This window comes from Monodelphis domestica, chromosome 5, assembly GCF_027887165.1.
Source record: "Monodelphis domestica isolate mMonDom1 chromosome 5, mMonDom1.pri, whole genome shotgun sequence".
In the NCBI taxonomy this organism is placed as follows: domain Eukaryota; kingdom Metazoa; phylum Chordata; class Mammalia; order Didelphimorphia; family Didelphidae; genus Monodelphis; species Monodelphis domestica.
Window position 1 is genome coordinate 155,950,676 of NC_077231.1, and position 21,165 is coordinate 155,971,840.

The 21,165-nt window shown below is 33.2% G+C and overlaps 1 protein-coding gene across 3 annotated transcripts in view; it reads left to right on the forward strand.

Moving 5' to 3' along the window:
• Positions 1–21,165, forward strand: part of SEMA3A (semaphorin 3A) — a 657,947-nt gene that overhangs the window by 204,516 nt on the left and 432,266 nt on the right. Inside the window, exon 2 of one of the 3 annotated variants that reach the window (XM_056799471.1) lies at positions 20,301–20,368. The exons of the other annotated variants lie outside the window; for them this stretch is intronic. The gene's annotated coding sequence lies outside the window, so the exon portion shown is untranslated. The remainder of the gene's footprint in view (positions 1–20,300; positions 20,369–21,165) is intronic. 3 annotated transcript variants of the gene reach the window in all.

Below are 21,165 nucleotides of genomic sequence, written 5' to 3' on the forward strand. Positions count from 1 at the left end.
AGGCTAAACCACTGCACTGGTAAACACTTGTTCCCCAGATAATTTTATGTATTTTCAGATTTTGACATTGTGTTGATTTACAAACTCTTCAAGGTTCTTAGAAAAAAAAGTAAAGCATAATTAAAAACTTTAGAACAAGTTATTTTAAACCACATCAAGAGCCTCAAACATACTATTCTCTGGAAGAGAATAAACAGACTTATGCATGGGTTTACAATCATATTTATGAGGGAAAAAAGTATTTGATGTAAATATTTTTACTGTACAGATGTTGTGCTATAGAAAAAGAGATGCATGAAATATTCCATTTTTCTGTTATAAAACCAAAGAAATTAAAAGTTAGAATAAAAACAAAATAATTCATAGCCTGTATTTCATAAACCTAAACCAATAGTAATCAACCATGATGCATGACTAAGGATCACATCTGTCCATTTGATTTATGACAATACAATCATTGAATAAACTCTATTTTTAAGAATTGCACTTTTAGTTGTTGAATTATGTAAGTTTTTACTTTTATATTCATGTTTTCTTGTTTGTTTGAGAGTTTCCTTCTATCTACTTAAAAAATTTAATCCCTTGTAATTATAAGAATTTCTCAAAAGTAGAGAAATATTTTTTTTCTTTTTGGATAATTTACTTTCACTTAAAAAAGATGCTTTCTTAAACGGTGTACTTCCATTGAAAGTGGTCTATCATACTTGGCATGCTGGCACACTAGAGTGAATATTTCTAAATGGACATGGGAAAATAGCTATTCTATACAAAAGTGGTTTTTTAGTAGAAAACACTAGTAAAATCAAGGTGGAGGTTCATTTCAAGAAGAGGGAATGTACTAAAAGCCACAAAATAAATTCTTGATTAACATGCATTAATATGCAACAGAGAAATAAAAATGTTAACTTGTTTAATATCTCTTTATATCTTTGGGGATCATTTGTGTGAAAATGATTAAGCATGGGTGGCAAGATCTTAATGATAGGAATGAAACAGTAACATCTATGAAACTGGAAGCAGTCTCTGAAATCAGCTAATCATAAACCCTAATCCTAAAGGTGAGGTAGAGGTTAAGGAATTTATCCAACCTTATATACCTCATGTGAGTAATAAGTGACATGGCAGGATTTGAATCCATAACATCTAACTTTAAATCTTACACTTTCTGGTGACTCATATCACTTCCATTTTTAATAGAAAGTGATATATTTACTATTAATTATCATAATTACATTTATCATAAACCTTGTTTGCATTGAAACTTATTTTCTTGCACCCAGACCCTATAACTATAGAGTACCCTGTGAGATGCCTTCATACTTTCTCTTATAACTAGGGTGGGTAATGAGGAAGCATGTGGAGGATGGAGTCTTATACCCTCTCTTCTAACAGAAAGCCCTACCACCACTTGGGTTCAGAAAGTGAATGGATTTTAATCTACACCATATCTCTTGCCTCTGCGTTCCATTTTTCAGTCTAGAGTTCAATCTAAGCTCAAGAGCTTTTATTAATAGTTTTATTTTATGATATAAATGTCATCTACATAAATATCACCGAGGGTATAGGAGAAAAAGTACTTGTCTGCTAAGGTCACATATAGACTTTTAGTGTTGTCATCCCTGAAGAGAAGATGACACTCCTGTTCCCCTTTTCTTGTTATTCAGTTGTTTTCAATCATGTCCAACTCTTTGGGACCCCATCTGGAGTTTTCTTGGCAAAGATACTAGAGTAGTTTTATCATCCCCTTCTTCAGTTCATTTTCCAGATGAGGAAATGGAGCCAAACTGGATGAACTGATGTCCCTGGAGTCACACAGCTAGTATGTGCCTGAGGCCAGATTTGAACTTGGGAAAATGAGTCTTTTCCCTAGGTTCTTAGTTAATAAAGACTTTCATTTACACTTTCTGCCCATTTCTTCCCAATATCTAGTTACTTGATATAACCTGTCCATTCTACATGGATTAAAGCTCCTCTTATTTTCATATACATTGCCACCGGTCTATTTCAGGTGCACATAACTTCTCACCTGGGCCATTGTAGCACCTTCTAATTGAGCTCCCTACGTGTAACTATCCTTTGCAATCCATCTTCTACAAATACGTCCCTCCCTGCCAAGCATATGACCCCAACATTTGTGGGGAGACCCAAACCATATTAAAATGTAATTGGAAATTATTTCACAAAATAAATAAAAATATAATAAAACATAGATAACATTAACATATATATTTTTTTTTCATAAAAACCCTTACCTTCCATCTTGGAATCAATACTGATTGTATTGGTTCTAAGGCAGAAGAGAGGTAAAGGCTAGTCAATGGGGGTCAAATGACTTGCCCAGGGTCATTCAGCTGGGAAGTATCTAAGGCCAGATTTGAACCTAGGACTTCTAATCTCTAGGTCTGGTTCTCAATCCACCGAGCTACCCAGCTGCCCCCATTAACATATTTTTCTAAGACAATATATGGCTGTAGGGAATCTTGCCTATGGTCTAATAGTCCCATTTCATTGAGAAATTTCCCCTACATGGTCTCTAAGATCTTCCTAAGGGATAGATGTGATTATGAAACTTCTTTACCAAAACATTGAATTCCTTATTACTTCTATGTGACCCTGGACAAGTTGGTGAAGCAAGTTGGCCTCAGTTTCCTCATCTGTAAAAGGAACTGGAAATGGAAATGGTAAGTCACTACAGTATCTTTGCCAAGAAAATCCTAAATGTGGTCACATAGAATCAAACACTACTGAAAAACTACTGAAAACCATTGCTTCTCAGATAAGGAACCCTTTGACCTGGCAATTCAAAACTTCTCATAATCTATTTCCATTTTTTTTTTCATTTTGTATAATTCCTTTGAATACTAGTGCCTAGCTAAACAGATATACAGGGTTTTCCCTGAACCTGGTGTCTTAAATACTTTGGATTAATATAATTAACCTCTATGCTTGGAATCCTCTACTTCATCTTCTACTACATGTTCAATAGTTAATAGTATAACATTATTTTATGTAATATAACATAATATTTTATTTTCCTTCTGGGCTGAGATCAGGTACCTGAAGGTGAAGCTTTCCCTGATCTTATCTTATTCCCAAACCTCCCAAATGTCAGTGTCCTTTCCTCATTCCTCAAGATATATTATTATATTATATTATATTATATTCTGTTATGTTATGTTATGCTATATCATATCATATCATATCATATTAATTATATATGTATGTGTGTGAATTTTATATACCTAGCAATAGAATGTAAATCTACTGAACTTATTTTGTGTTTTTCTTTTATAATCATGGTATCTGATTCAAGGCTTTGGCCAAAGTCGGCTTTTAATAAACGTTTATTCAGTTGATTTTCACTAAAGGTGAGAGCTATTATTCTTTAAAATCCTATTTGTGAAGCTCTTCCTGCAGAATACGTAGTGTCTAATTCAGAAGTCAGATTTTTTTAGCATTGAACTTTTTAACATTTAACACAAATAATAAATAATCACTATAAAATCATAAATGACTATAATAGTTACATTTTAAGCTAACCCATTGGAAAAAGTTTTAGAATCAAATATTTCATGTTCAAATCTCATCTCTCTCACTTCCTAACTGTATTATCTTGGGCAAGTAAATCATCTCAACTACCTGGAGCTTTAAATTCCTTGTCTGTAAAATGAGAGTTGGGTTCAATGAGCTCTGAGGTCACTTTTAGCTCTAAATTTGTGATTCTCTGTTCTAAAAAGGATGAGACTACTCTAAAGGTTTCGAGTCTATTTTATTGAGAGGCAATATGAATAACAATATCATGTATTCCATAAGATATCTAAAAACTAGTTTAATGAATACTTCTCCTCCATACACACCCCATTCCTTACCAATTTTATTCAATAAATTAATAAACATTTTTAAGCAAGACAAAAGTAAAGCAGTCCTTGCTCTAAGGAACTTTAAATCTATGGTTAGGCTGCACAGTGGATAGAGGACTTGGTAAAAGGAAAGAACTTTTCTTCCTGGGTTCAAATTTGACTTCAGAGTGCTGTGTGACCCTGGGCAAGTCATTTAATCTTTTTGGCTTCAGTTTCCTCATCTCTAAAATGAGCTGGGGAAGAAAAGGCAAACCACACCAGTATTTTGGCCAAGCAAACCCCAAATGGGGTCTAGAGAATTTGGATAGGGACTGAACCACCTGAACAACAATAACAGAAAATAGGCATAGAATAGACACAAATTGATTTTTTGAAGGAGTAGAAAGATAGCTGGGCCTGGGAGGTAGATAGGGATTCATGAGAGGTTTATTGTAGCAGAAATACCTTGAAACAAAGATTTAAAAAAAAAATAGAAATTGTAAGAGTAGTAGTAAAGGAGTGCATTCCAGGCCTGGGAAGACAGTCAGTTAGGGCACAAAAATGGGAAGTGAGTGCTAAGCATAATAAATATTCATAAGGTTTGTTTGTGCAGACAGACTATAGAATATTTGGGAAAAAAGAAAGCTAAGGCCAAAAGATATGAGTTGCAAAGTAATTTCTTAAATATATTTTTTCATTCTTTCTCTATAAGAAATATAAATTTCCAAATTTATTGGTTTTATAGGGTAGAACTATATTGTTTCTTTGATTGAATTTTCCACAAATATTTTAAAGGAGAAAACAATATATATGCACATATATATATTTTTTTTACCTATCTTCACTTTCAATATATTCTGAGGTGGCTGCATTTTTTTACCTAAGAATCATTCTGCAACAGAATATTTATTCAAGTTAAATAATTTATTGTCAAGTCAGTGACCATAGCAGATGATGAAATACGTTGAGACAAGGAGGTAGTCAACTACAGATAACATGAGAAATATATAGTGAAATTCTGACTAGGAAGAGGAGATGTCAGGACATATAAAGGATGATATTTATGTGTGTATGTACATATATAAACATTTACATATATATAACAAAATATGTTTTTTCTTTTTTATTTAAGCAATTCATATTCAGATATAAAGAAAAATATACATTTCTTTCAGGAAGTTTTAAAATTATGGAAGGAAAGTTCTCTTGAAATAAAACTCAAGTTCAGAAAAAAAGAATTAACTCATCATTCATCAGATTCAAAAATTAGGTAGAATGAAATGCAAACTGACTCTTAAGTGTGTTGTCACTGAAATAGATAGTATCGTTAAGAGACCATTTACAATCCATTTTCACTTTTCTATGCACACACCTTATAACTCTAGGAACTCAAGGAATGAGACAGTTAAATTAGGCCAAGAAAAGAAATGGCAATTCTCTCTCACCTTTATTGTATTTGCAGCCACCATCAGATTGACCCAGTTTTCTCTCAAGGGAAGATGGATATAACTTTGCTCAAGTTATGAGAGTCCCTCAAGGCTACATGTGACTTGCTGCTTTAGGACAAATGTAGCCTGAGGGCTAGACAGAGTTTTTAGGGGTTCCAGAAGCTGCATCTATCATTAATATGGAGAAGTCTCCTATTATGGTGCTGGCTATCAGCTAATAGTACAACTTCCTAAAAGTGAGCAAAATGTCACTGGAATCTATTAGAAGAAATGCATGATGGGCACAATAGTTTCTGTATACCACAGGGCATACCACAGAGGAAAGAGCTTTATGTTGCTCTATTTTGTGAAAATGAGGAGCATGTTACAGAAATATTTGGCAAATCATAGATACTGCAATGTTTGATGTCTTTTCTTGTGAATTTCCTACCAACCCTCTGGGCCACTTCATTCTATTTTCCCAACTATCTTGGACATAACAGTTTTGGAATTGGAGTCTCTTGCTTACAACCTAGTAAGAAAGGATAAGACTTTGGAAAAGGAAAACTGCTTTTTCACAGATTTAAGGGATCATAATGATATATGGCTCTCTGGTAACTTTCTTGATTTGATGTTTAGAAATATGCTTTTGAGTCCATGGATTTTATTATTTATTTTCTTCCAAAAATACCTGAAATGCAGGTAAACCAGATTACTGGAGACCAAAAATAAATGCAATTTTGTATCCATCTGTAACTCCAGTACCTAGTAATTGTGGGCTGGTTTTGGTACCTGAGTGTGATCCATTGTAAAACTGGTCATAACCTAAGTACAATGATGCTAGGCAAATAATCTTACCATTAGAAAGAAAACTACATTTTGCATATTTTTTCTTTATTTTTGGGTATTGTGTGTATATGCATTATAGTAGGGCTTTATTTGAAAAAGTTTGAATACCTGCTAAATTTATTAAAAGGAGGATATGTCATTAATTATGTTCTCACTCCAGTGCTGAAGGGCAAGAGTACTATTTGTGGAATAATCTTGCAAATGACAACAAATTCTAACCTATCTGGTCTGTCTCAAATTTTTTAGAAAGTTATATTGGAAATGTTTTCAGTGGAAATGTAAAAAAGATTTGTATATCATAATGTAGAAAGTCAACTACAGATTCAAAAATTAGACATTAATATACAAAAAATTAGTGATGGAAAAAATACCAATTGCTAGAAATTGCTAAATTAGATACTTGCCAATTAACTTTAATTAAAATACTATATACTTTAATGAATTTGAACAAGGATGGTGATGACTTTTAGGAAATTTGAGAGAAGTATTTTAACAGTAGTTTTTAACTAGAAAAAAATATACTGTTAAAATGAAAATAGACAAAAAAGTATTGGTTTTGTAAGAGTTAAATTTTTGGGGAAACTGAGGCAGGTAGAAATTAGTTTCCCTCTGATAGAGGTTTTATATTTTTAGAGGTTTATTAAAGGTTAAGGATTAAAAAAAATACAGAATAAGAAAGCATGTGTCTAGGCCCAGAGAGGCCTAGATAACCTCACCTACATTATGAAAGAGACCCGTCTGCTCTGAAGCAGAAGTAGGAAAGAGACCCAGTAGCCTTTGCAGCCAGTTTAAATACCCCATCTCGCTCTAGGCCCAGGTGAGGTTACAAGGCATTTTGGGAAGTGAGCAAGGACTCCTGGGAAATGGAGTCCTGGATTCAAGTCTCTATTTTTACAATTTAATTTACAATAAGAAGGATTTGGGTTCAAAGTTGTGCATAAGTTCCTGGTTTTGTCTGTGCCTTTGCAAAAATAAAAATCAATTGAGACAATCAATAACCTTCTAACTACTGAGCTTCTTAAAAATTTTATTTAGTTATTTTGAGAGCCAAAAGAGGATCTGAGAGTCAAGCCTGAAGTACATTAAAATGGACTCTAAACTATATTTAGGAAAGGTTAATCAACATGGAGTTAATTCTTGCCTGTAGATATTGAAATAATTTAAATGACTTTTCCAGGTCTCAGTCTTTTGATTAAAATAAATCAATTCAGAAGATATTGTTTATATGGAAAGTTGTTTTGTAATCATTTATTTTTAAAAGATATATCTATACCTACCTAAGAATACAATGTCAGACAGAATGTACACTTTTCCTTCAGTGTGATATTGCACATGAAAATTATATAATGGAAAAAGCTCTACTTTAGAATCAGTGTATCTGGATTTTAATCTTTCCTTCATTACTAAACAACTGTGCAATGATAGGAAACTAAAGAAAAAAAGGGGGGGAATACTAGGTAATTTTCAGAATCTTCCCCAGGCAAATCAAATGGAAAGAGTTCAATTTCAGTAAGATATATCCTATCTTTTTTAGTTATTTTTTTAAACTTTTATCCTGTTTGTGTTGATAAAATTTTCAATAATCTTTTTTTCTTTATATTTTGTGATCCATGTTGTCCCCTTCCTTCCCAACCCTTCTCCCTCCCCAAGATGGCAGGTAATATGATACAGACTATACATATGTTATCATACAATATATATTTCCATGCTCATCATATTGTGATAGAATACACATGTCCCTTACACCAGAAAAATATTAATGGAGGAAGTAAAGTGAAGAAGAACATGCTTTAATCTGCATTAAGACTCTGTCACTTCCTTCTTTGGTGGAAGATGGCCTTCTTTTTATCATGAATTCCATGGCATAGTCTTGAATCCTTGCATTGCTGATAACACTAATCCATGTTGGCAAAGATGTGGCACCTGTGCCCCAACAGCATGGAGGAGGCTGCTCTGTTCCACCTCTTCAATCTGCCTGAGGATATTTTTTGCATGCCCCAGCATTCTGTTCAGGAAATTATTGTGAGCACTTCCTCCCTCCACTCTTGACTGGGAGGGCTCACAAGCAGCTTGAAGGTTCAGTTTGGGCACCAGGTTTCTAAAATTTTTGCCAATGCTGAAAGTTATTTGCAGTCAATTATCATACTTTATTGCTTTTACCAAGTAAATACTGCAATAGTATTTCATTACAAAATATCATAACTTTTTCAACCATTCCCCAATTACTAATCATTATTAAAAAGTCTCCATTTTTTCCTATACTTTCGAGTGTTTTTAACAGAAATGATACATTTTGTCTTAGACTTTTTCCTGTATTGATATAATCAAATGACTTTTATTCTTATTATTTATGTGGTCAATTATCCTTATAGTTTTCCTTATATTGAATCAGCCCTTCACACATGGTACAAATCCCATCTTTTCATAGAATATGATCTTAGTACTGGTTTGCTATAATTTTCTTGCTAGTATTTTATTTAACCTTATTGTATCAATATTCATTAAGGAAACTAATCTTTACATTTTTTCTAAATATTCAAATTAATGTCATATATGATATTTGTATGCTGCATGTCCAAAAAGTCTTAATGCAATTTTAAACTTAAATAGATTAGCATCATAAATATAGAGATATTTATAGTCAAAGATCTATTTTCTTATTTTTGGAACATCCTATATTTTTTATATTTCCAAAGAGTTCAGAAGTATAAATCTTATTGAAATTTATAGAATTTTTCCCTAGGAAAATCACCAAAGGGTCCAACCAACATTGGATATATCCAAAACCCACCAACAAAATCACTTGTAAGATGGTTTGATTTTTTTTCTTTTATTGCCATTTTTAAACATACAGAATTGTTGTCCTTCCCCTTGAGAAGTTTGTAGTCTGAAAAGATAATTGCTAAAATGATAGCAGGTTGCCAGATTCACAGAAGGATGTTAATATTGTCTTGTTGGAATTTGCGAGGTAGCAGGACTTTCTACACTTCACCAGTCCTTACCTTCCCAGTTCTAGTGATTTGAGAATTTTCTTATAAAATATCGTTTGAACAAAAAAGTATATAAAAGCTTCTTGACTAAAACTTAGTTTGCCTCCTTTTGAAGCTCTCCTGGTCTCTGCTTTTGCTCCTCAAATTGATTACTTTGATCTAAATTGCTAGTTTTTCTTGATTTCCAACTTTTCGACTTCTGGTTGCCTACTTAGCACCAACCCAATCCTAACTAGATTGACTTTTGACTCCTTTGTATTCCCTTGCTCTGGTAGTTTTACTGCTATTTAACAAATGACTTATACTAAAATTTGGCTTTTCAGTATTTTTTACTCCCTTGTCTTCTTGCCATATTCCTTTGTTCTGTTCTAACTGGGTTCTAACTTGGGTTTCTTGCTCCTACTTTACAGTTCTGATGAGACAAGTTATTGGTCAAGATCTTGGAAGGTTAGCTAGGCATGATCTATGTGGATCTTGCTGGATTTTCCTAGAAATGATTAGGGCATGATGCTGTCTTTGGGTCTTGAGTTCTGCTTTGGTTTGCCTCTGAAATCATACAGAGAAACAAAGGCAAATAACACCTGAGGACTTAACGTTCCTAGGAAGATATAATCTCTTTTTTTTGAGTTGCTGATAATGTCACTGTAAGTCTACATAAACATTTCTGAATCCTACCTGTATGTGTATTCCCTCAATTCCCACTGAAGGAAGAATCCAAATAATAGCATAACTTATTTAAATAAACATGACCTGTTATTTTCTAATAATTGTTCTATTTTTTAGAAGTGCTTCTTTTAACTTTTTTTTTCTTTTGAATGTTTTAGAGAAAATGTAAATGTAGACATATGACTAAAAAGAAAAGAAAAATGATCTCATTCAAAGCACCAAAAACTATGGGCAAAAATTGCTAAAGACAGCACAATAGAACAATAAAAAGCTAATTTGGTTTATTCCTAATGAACCATAACTGAATCTTGGATTGATTTTCTTGACAGAACTGCAAAATGAATGAATACCTTAAGTGAAAGGACATGTATATTAGAACTTTGGCAATGATTTTTTACAGTTTCACTTGCAAAATCAGTTCCTGTTGATTTGGATGACAATAAAACTTCATGGACTGGAAAGTCTCCTAAAGGCTATATATAAAAGAATAAAAGTAAATGACAGTATATGATGTGGGAATCAAGTGCCTAATGGAATATCTGAGACTTGAATTCATTTTATCTGTTTTAAGGAGAGCCTGTAAATGAATTCTGAATTTTATATCAGAGCTGAAATTGATTAAAAAATCAGGAAGCTCAGAAAAATAATACTTTTTTTTACTTTTTTCTAAAATGCTTAGAAATATTATCATAAAATGCAGAATGAGACTAAACAGAAAAAAAAAGTCAAACTCCTACATCTGGATAAGAAAGCATTTAAACAGAGATAATAAATAGGGAATAGAAGCCTGGGGAAATAAACCCTGAAGTAATAAAGGACTGAAGATTAATTAAATATTTATGGTTCATCTACATTATCCCTAAGTGATCCTCCATGTGAAAGTGATGGACATTGCCAGACATTCTGGTGTTTCTTCTTAGACTGGTGCTATAATAATTCCATACATTGAATTCCTTTATATGAATGGATCTGGTCTGTCAGAATCCATTTTCACTCTTGTGGCTTCTTAGTTATTTAAAGATGTGAGTAGTTATAGGGGAATAGATACCATTCATATTTACTTGAGCAAATCCATACACTTGCTGAAATACATTTAAATATTTTTAGCTCCTTGAAATACTTTAATGGTAGCTTATTTATAATGCAATGAATTCTTACAAGATTATCATATTCTGCAGGCTAAGGTTTTACCTGCTTATTCTATCACTTCTTTCTCACCCATAATTCTCTAGCAATTGCTTGTTGAAAATGACATTGTATCTGTTTTATATGTTGTGTGTATAATGTGGCTTTATTTGTTTATATATGTTCATATAACTATAAGCAAACACACATAAATATATACTATATACTCATATTTTAAAATAAACTGTATAAGGGCTGAACTGTTTGCATTTTTGTTTCCGTATCTTCACCACCTAGTACAGTGTCTGTCTGACACATTTTAGGCATTTAATAAATGATTGCTTACTTGTTGGATTAATGGATATTAAGGTGAGATTTGTGTGAATATTGAAAAACCCAAAAAAATTATATTCCCCCAAATGATAGATTGTAACCTAATATTTAATGTAATTTTACAAAATTTCTTAATTCTTAAAATTAGAGGGCTGAAATTGTTTAGTGTTAATGTCCACTCCATCTTTAAAATCGGTGATCTTTATTCATTTCAATTTAAAAGGGGTTACTTAAATTCCTAATCAATATAAAGCACTGTGCTAGGTGCTGATACAAACAAAAATCAAAACATTCTCATCTATGGAGGAATTTCCATGATATAGTAATATGACTGGCTAAGTGAATTTAAATTAAACAACTAGGAAAAAAAAGTTCAAGTTTCTCAGTTTTCTGTTTCCTTTTTTTACATATGGACCCTGAAAAAGTATTCTTTCTGACAATATATGGGTCTTTAAAAATCTTGTTTGACAGCATTGCTTGGGGAGAAAGGATTCTGGGAGGGAGGTGAAGTTTTTTCATCATAGTCCCTGGGAAACCTTCACCAATTGCAATGGATTTCACTGTTGGAAAACAAAACCTACAATACAGAAAGTTTCTATAAAAGGGAAACAAATCTTTCAATGCCCATTTGGAATCCTCTGTTCCTGAGAATTTTTCATCAAGGATCCCTCTGCGACCTCGTTCTGACCTAGTAATGTCCCAACACATTTGTGCTGCCTGCCTTAAATTCTGCTGGAAAAGTCACCAGGAAGTTTATTTAAAGAAACAATTCTTCCATGGAGGATTAAACAAACTGGCCTTTTAGATCCTTTTAATCTCTACTATGTATGATTCTTAATGGTCTTTCTTTGAAAAACAGATGGGAAGGTATACATTTGTTGTTTCATATCTCTAAATGTACTGATAAAGGACTATAGGGATAAAAATGTTTACCAGAATGATAGAAGTAATAAACAGGTTTAACTCAATGTTCATGTTTCATAATTAATATGTTTGAAACTGAATTTATCAAACAGATTTAAGTTTCCATTTTTAGACTTAAGCAGCATATGGATTAAAATAAAGAACATACACAAAATTCTTTAAAATGTATAATTTATTTGTTTTCTGTAGTTAAAATGTTAATAGTGAAGTCATGCTTTCTATAAATTTTAGATTGAATAAATGAATTCTGATGATTAAAATGTTGAAATTATGTTCAATTCATCAGAAATTTGGAGATTTTTTAATTCACCCTTCCTTATGGTAAGATCATCCATGAAACTATAATAAAGTCTAATATTATTTCATTTTTGGTTTTGCATATCCAAAGTCAAGCATAATTCCTGAAATAGCATAGGCTCTTCATAAATCTGATTGATTGATTGATAGATGAATTATCTATGATATAGATATGATTCTTGGTTCATGGAAACTATGCCCATAGAGTACAAATTCTGAAATGTCACACCAAGCTAGAAAAACTTCAGATCTGGGCCTGGAAATGGTTAGGATTAGGGTTACAAAGAAGTACACAGAAGTTCATCCCCAAATTGACCACGTGGTGGCAACACATTTTTTCAGTGACCATGAAAAATGGAGATTCATTTGTATAACAAAACAAAAAATTATAGACTTGGGTGAGGAAGTTGGAGAAAGAGCTGAACTTTTCTGAGGGGACTTTTCTCCTCCTGAGTCCTTTTCTTCAAGCTAGTTATAGAGCCAAAAAAGCTCTTTCATTTCTACCACCTCTGCCCCAATTCAGTCTTCTCTTTGTCCATCCTCTCAAAACCAGATTATTGATTATAATACAGCTTGTAATACAAATTGATTAGGGCATGATATGGTCTTTCTCACATGGCTCCTCAGATCACAGCCAATTCTGATTAATTCAATCAAAAAGTGTTTTCACCTATTCTAGGCAACATAGTCAAATGGAGTAGATTTGACTGATCCTACCAAAGGATAACATAGACAATAAATTGAGTCTTTGCTCTACAATCCATATTAATGTGCAAATACTTCACACAAGCACTAATTTACCTTCCTGTACTTTGTAAAGATATTCCAATTACCCATTCTACTCCCCCCCCCCCCATTCTCAAATCTAATTTTGGGCATGATCAAATTCTACTCTCTGATGACTTGGTAGTAGTGTTTCAGAGTTTATGAAGGCAATAGAGGTATATTTTGGTGCTACCCTAAAGTTCTTTGACATTTTATGGTAGATGATAAGAGCTGGATTTTTATTTACCATCAGTGCACCACAAATCCAAAATTCACATATTAAATATATCATATATAAATTAAACTAAGAAAAGTGACCCTTTAAACCAAACCTCTAAGCCTTTCCCCCAAGTATGTCAGAAACAGAATGGTATTATGCACTTTTAAAAATCACTAGTTTTTACATAAAATAATTTTAAAAGGCAAAGATTTATTGGAAAATGGCTTACTCATTTTGTTATATGAATGAAAGGGATTGTTACTGCACTGCAGTAATGATCAATATTAGAACTAGAGAGAAAATGGATTGATTCACTTGAATTAAGGCAAAGTGAATTAAGTAGAATAAGGAAAGCTATTTATGCAATAAAAATATTAAACCAATGAGAACAGAAGAAACAATGACCATAAACAAAACAACACACAAAAAAACCCCTCTAAGATCTGTAATCAAAAAAAGTCTTGCTTGGCTCTGAAGAAAAGAGATTGATTAAAGAAACAGGGAAAACTACATGTATGGAATATTATATATATATATATATATGTATGTATATTTTCAACTCAATTATTGAGTTGGTTAGTTATTCAATATTTTTAATTTAATTTTATTTATTGCTATAACTGATGACTGGAAAAGGATATTTTTTAGAAATAAAGGTGATATTTGAAAATTCAATAAATGAATTAATTAATTAATTAAAAAATTAAATGTAATTTTATCCATGGCTATCCCTTAATGACAGTGCCCTAGGAATTTGAATCATCCATAGGATTCCTAGAACCTCTTACCCCAATTTCTTTTGCCTCTAACAATTTTACTATTCTTATTCTGAGACCTGATTCTGCAAGGCTGGCAGGCTCAACTTAATGCTCCATAAAAAGTTCAGCCTGTATTTTGTTACTCTACTGATAGTTCCATGGCCAGACCTACCCTCAGGCCTGAATCTTTCAGAATCATGAAGTTGTCAGGAGCAAGGTATTTGTTTGGTAAATCAGGCTTGGAATTTGTCACTCAACTCTCTCTTTAATGTCTAGGAAGACTGCCTTCTTTCAGTCCTAAATGGTTCTCAAGTACTTCAATTCACTGGCTTATTCAAGTGTAGGTATCATCCCCTGACTGATGTAAAATGTTGACAATGAAGTATCTCATAGCAGATAGTCAATGTGTTGATTGTTCCTTGGCCACAGGCTTTCCTCCTTCACTAGCTTCCATGGCAGCAGATATGTGGAGCTAAACTTGTGTTGACTAAATATGCCCTTTCATTTTAAAAAATTAACCTATTTGTGAGACATCTGGCTTATGCACAAATTGAGTTCACTTGTACTACATCAGGTTCACCCTGATGAAAAATATGTTGTTTATTCCTGGCATTTCTCTATTGAGAATGAAGTATCAAAAATGTTAAAGCCCTGTTACCTTTGGAAAAAAAATCTGGAGAACCAAGATGAAAGGAAAAGTGGTAGGATAAATAAAGTCTATTTAAAATACTGATTTTCCCATCCAAATTTTGCCTGTTGTTATTATTATGGAACAGGTCTTAAAATTATGCTTGATAGGGAGCTCTTCCTGACACTAATGGAGTCTCTTGACAGCCTGTGTACAAAAATATTTGGTGAGAATTGAACAATGACCTGTCAGGTACAATCATTCTTTCCAAACTCATCTGTGGGAGTCTTCTTATCTCCTGTAGTGTTCCAAAAGATAATTTTAAATATGTCCTTTTTTTTCTCTTGGAAGATCTCCCTTAAGTGAATATATTTTTATTTTTAACATCTTATTTATTTTCAATTAACAACCATTTATTTCCTCTCCTTCTTACCTCAGCAAATTAAAAAGGAAGAGAAAGAAAAAAAGAAAAAAGTTAAGAAAGGAAAGTAATAACAAAACCCTTTTCATATGTATGCATAATTATGAATTCTCCTTATTGACCATGTTTTATTGTGCATGTGTTGTTCATTACTTCTCAGTCAGGAAATGGACAGCATTCGCATCTTAGGTCCTCTGGAATAATGGCTGGCCATTTTATTGATAACAATGCTTCAGTCTTTCAAAGCTGTTTCTTTTCACACTGCATTTTATTGTAGCATAAATTATCCTGGTTCAGCTCCATTCACTTTACACTCTTTTGCTCAAATCTTCCCAACTATCCCTGAAATGATCCCTTTCATCATTTCTTATGACACAAAACTATTTCATTATTTTTCATGAACTCTTTTATTTCTTTGTTTGTTTAGGTATCCCCCTCTTTTCCAGTTCTTTGCTACTACAAAAAGTGCTATAAATTGTTTTGTTCATATGGATCCCTTCTCCTTTCTTTGATCTCTTTGGAGGTTTAGGTCTGGGAGTAGGATCTCTGGGTGAAATCCACAATATCCACAATAAGCAACCTTAAAATCTTCATCAAATGGATATAAAACATTTTGAAATTTCACCAATTAAATGGTCATATTGCAATGTTCTTCATTCAGAATTTCTGAATATTATGAAAAGTTATTATAGAACACATAACCTATGGGATGACTGTGTTCAACCTGACTTACATGTCCAAAATACCCACATTAACAGTGATGTGATCACAACTATTATAACTAGAACTTTTTTTGTAGAATAATATTTTGATCACAACTCTCGATTTGGAAGGAAACTCAAGAGTTCCTCATGTAGTACCATCTCGTCATTTAATAGATGAAGAAACCATGGATTTGTTTTGAAGTGACTTAGCCAAGGTCATTCAGGTAACACTAGTGAGAGATTTGAATTTAGGACCTTTACTCCAAAGCTAGTTTTTCATCACATAGCACTAACCTAATGATCAACCAAAAAAATTGTCCATCTTGTTATATAAATCTGTTTGCACTATGCAGATATGTGTGTGTGAGAGAGTGTGCATGTGTATAGTACACTATAGGTTTGGGAAATAAAGGTTTTTTAATATAATCCATGAAATGAACTTTTATAGTTCTAGCAGAGAACTTCTAGCATACTTCAATAAATCAGACAAATCAGATATTAATTTATTAAAACATTTAAGTGCCAATTAAATGCAAACCATTATATGAGACAATATAATAGATGTTTTGGTTCTATGTGAACAAAATATGCATTCATCCAAGAAGTTCTGCCAGGCAGCTAGTTGAGAGTAGTTGGTTAATAGAGGTCCAGACCTGGAGTCTGGAGGTCCTGAGTTCAAATCTGATATCAGACAATTTCTAACCTTGTGATCCTGGGCAAGTCATGTAATCTGATTCCCTTACCCTGAAGTCATCATTCAAACAGAAAGGAAGGGTTTAAATGTTTTTTAAAAGCAGTTTTATGACTGGCATGTGACCTTAAAAATCCTTCCCCTTTATAAGGATATTAGAAATTAAGTCTTGTTATATTAGTTTAGAGATAAGAAGTAGAGAGTTTCTTTTCATCCCTAGGTAGCATGTACATTAAAATAGATTCCCAAATTTGCTTCTTTCAGTAAGAGAAACAAGAATATTTGTGGGATAGCCTCTTAGTTTTGAAGACTGATATCTAAACTAAAAACTATGTTCTCCCACAAAATATACTTGATCATACTCTCAGAGATATATCACCACGATCAATAAGACATGGGTTTGTCTCACTTTATAAAAGCCTATAGATTCTAGAATGTCTCACCACTCTCCCCTCCACTCCTCAGTGCAAACTCCCCATCTTCTGGCATGGCAGTGACCTTTGATGTCAATTGTAACCTAATTAATAATACAGTTGAGGGAATTCCCACCATTGTATCATCCCTACTATGTGTTAGGGCTTTGGCTTGCCTGAAGAACAGCCATGATGGAGCCCATTTAATATTTTAGGTAGTGCTGATTGAACCTCATTAGAGGGTACGATCTGCCTCACACATCTCAGGATGTTAACTTTTCACAAAACTCCAGCCACTCGGGTTTGCAACAGCAGGGTTCTCTTTTATTCATCATGCTCCCTCACTCCACATATCCAGCCAACCGGATATCTTCATTTCTACCTTCAGAAGATCTATCACAGCTCTAACAGAATAGTTAGAATGTGGAAATCGGGAAGACACGTTCAAATCCAGTCTGAGACACTTAATATCTATTTGATCCTGGGAGAGTCACAAGTTCTGTACCTCTCTGTTGCCTCATCTGTAAAATGGGGAAAACAACAGCACCCACTTCTTAGAGTTTTTGTGAGGACCCTACAAGATCATATTAATGAAGCACTTCATATAATGTCTGGAACTTAGTAGGGCTATATAAATGCTTATTCCCAACTCCTTTTCTCTAAGGGCACAGCTATCATCCTAGAATAAGTCTTTATCTTCTCTTAGCTAGATGACTTAAATAACCTCCACATTTGACCCTATCATCATCTCCCAAATCTATCCTTCCTATGATTGCCAAAGTGAAATTAACAAAGTATGTGTTGTAAGATTATAGAATTGGAGATTTAGAGTCAGGAGGATCCTCAGAGGTCATTCAGTCCTCAGAGGAGCCAAGGAATATGAAATGATTTACCCACTGCACACTGTATGCACAGGAAGATAGGAATTGCTATTCAAACGCAGGACTTTGGCTTCACAGGGAATATTCTTGCACTATTTACTCAGACTGATCTGCCTTACCCAGACTACCACAAGAATGTATGCTCCCCGGGGGTAAGGTCTGTTTCACTTGAGTCTCTAACTCTTATCAGGATGCCCAGCAGTACCTCATAAATGTGTTCTCATTGATATTATTGTCTTATTTTCCACCCAATAAATGCTGAGAGGAAAGAAGAAAATTCTCATTGAAGAGATAAAAAATATATTCTGCTGAATGTCAAAATTGGCTCATACATCCTTTTCTTTTAAGCTCCTAACATCAAGGAATTGGTTTACCTGTCAACTTTCCAAGGTTCCTGCCTAGAATTGCATAGCTCTTTGTCAGCATGGGTGGTAATATGGACTAAGTTTTGAGAGCATAGATGGGGAACACTATTTTTAGAGAAAAGGCCCTGCATAATAACTTGGCCTCATAATTTGCCAATCTCAGGTTGTCTTTCTTTCTTTCTTTCTTTCTTTCTTTCTTTCTTTCTTTCTTTCTTTCTTTCTTTCTTTCTTTCTTTCTTTCCTTCTTTCCTTCTTTCCTTCTTTCCTTCTTTCCTTCTTTCCTTCTTTCCTTCTTTCCTTCTTTCCTTCTTTCCTTCTTTCCTTCTTTCCTTCTTTCCTTCTTTCCTTCTTTCCTTTGTTTTTTAATTAAAACCCTTATCTTTCATCTTGGAATCAATACAGTGTATAGGTTCAAAGGCAGAAGAGTGGTAAGGGCTAGGCAATGGGGGTCAAGTGACTTGCCCAGAGTCACACAGCTGGGAAGTGTCTGAGGCCAGATTTGAACCTAGGACCCCCTCCCCGCCCCCCCACTCCCATCTCTAGGCCTGACTCTCAATCCACTGAGCTACCCAGCTGCCCCCTCTCAGGTTGTTTTCTTAAAATGTTAACTTAATCACTGAATTAATATTTAAATGATGGTAAATAGCTCCCTATTGTTTCTCATGTTCAATCTAATAAGGGATTCCAATAATAACTTTCTTATTTGAGGAGTCATCTGATATAATGCTTTGACTGAACATCTCTCCCCTTATTTCCATATATATCTAAAATTTTCTGCATATCTAAAATATACTATTTGCCAAAAAAATGAAGAACCATGTAGAGTACCATATATTTTTATCATACCTTTGTAGTAGTAGACACTAGTGGTTATTTTAATGGCAAATTATGATCTCTGTTTAAATATTATCTCATCTCCTCTCTTTTCTGATTTTTACTTTTCTTTTAAGTTTTCCAAGTTATAGAAGTACCTGTATATAAATGACATATAGGTAAATAAACACATGTTGATTATTTTTTCCTCTTTGTACTGATGGAGTTTGCAATTTAAGAAATGCTTATAGACTACAGCACTATATACCAGTGACTGTCTCTTAAAATATCATTCAGACATCAAATAGTAATAATAATGGATTATTCATCTTAACTCCAATAATATAATTGATCTGATTCATTTCCCTTCATTATTTTGCCTCATTAAGTTAATACATGGTTATTTCGCATCTCCAAGTAACCTTTTGTTCCACTGAATTAGAAGAATTTTTTTTCCAAAATGGATGAATGTAAATCTTTGTTGTTGTTGTTTTTGTTTCCAGGATTCCATTTACAACAGTTTATTCTTTTCTTCACTATTATATTGAGTTTTACAAATGATATTGATATGTATGTTTAGAGGAGAGAAAAATTATAATTTATTTTTACAAAAGTGTTAGTTTTTAAAGAAATAATATGAAGTGTCCTTTCCTAAATATTTTTTATTTATTGAGAATTTGAAACAATTTATGTTATTTTTAAACCACCTTACCTAACTTGGCATTTATTTAGTTTTCCCCTTCAATATTCTAGAGAACTCTGAAATGTTCAGTTTATTCATTGGACTGTCAGTGCATCTTTCATCAGCAAAGATTATTTAAAAATATTAATAATCTGACTTCAAAAGATATTAGTTTAGATTGTTAGTGTTTTAAATAATATATTAATCACTCAGATTAACATTATTATTAGATCTTGTAGTCTCATCCTAAATAATGAGTTCATTCAATAGTCTTAAGTTTGGTTAGCAATACAGATGGTTTATAGATTCAATGTTAAAGCTAATGGACACTTCTAGCAACTATTATCTTTGTCCTGAATCAAAGTTTTGTATTAAACTTACCTAGGTCATTTGAAAACCATTTTGTTGAGTATTTGTGTTAATTAGGAATCTCTCTCTCTCTCTCTCTCTCTCTCTCTCTCTCTCTCTCTCTCTCTCTCTCTCTCTCTCTCTCTCTCTTTTCTTTTAAGATACTGAAAGTATGCATTTGGATTGAAACAATAGTACTTCAGAAATTAAGAATTTGTTGTGGCAGAAGGTAGGGGATTCAAAAAAATATAGATGTTTCTTTAAATATCATTTTGACTTGGTGCAAGATTGGAACATTCCAGATCATAAAAATAATATTGAAAAGTATAATTAAATAAAATGCTCAATCAACAAGAATGGATGGAGCATCTGTTATGTGCTTAACCCTCTGTTTTTGCTACACTGATTATTACATTTGTGAAAAATATAAATGTTTTATTTGTCCAGGAAATTCATACTTTAGGAATGTTAAATTATAACTTCAAGAGGTCTAGGGAGAGAGTGACATTAGGGCTCCTCTTTTTTTCTTCAGTGAGTGAGATGATTGTGTTCAACCTTCCCAATTTTTCAAAGAACATTTAAAGCAGAGCTCACTTGTAGGAGAATAGAATTAATGTGGACCTATTGTTTTGCTCTTTGCGAAAAGCAGCATTGTGTGTGTTGTGATGTCGGGTCACCTGGATTCAAATTCTAGCTACCTTTGCAAAGTTAAACAAATCTCTTTATTTCTAGGGGTGTTCTTTTCCCTATATTGTGGGCTAAATTTTTAGTTCACATAGGTTGAACTATGGTATCAATTAGGGCAGATCATGCCACTCACTTTGTGGCATAGATGAACTAGGTATGTAGGTGCCTACATTCTATGTTACCAGAGAAGTTGAGGCTGTCTGATGGTTTCATCTTGGGCATTCTATAGTGGGCAGTGTCAGTGCAGTGTTCATGTTCACTTCATTATGAATCTGGCAAACTCTGAAGTTTGTGTGTGGCAGAGAGGAGGCACCCATTTCAATAAGGAGGTTTGGAAAC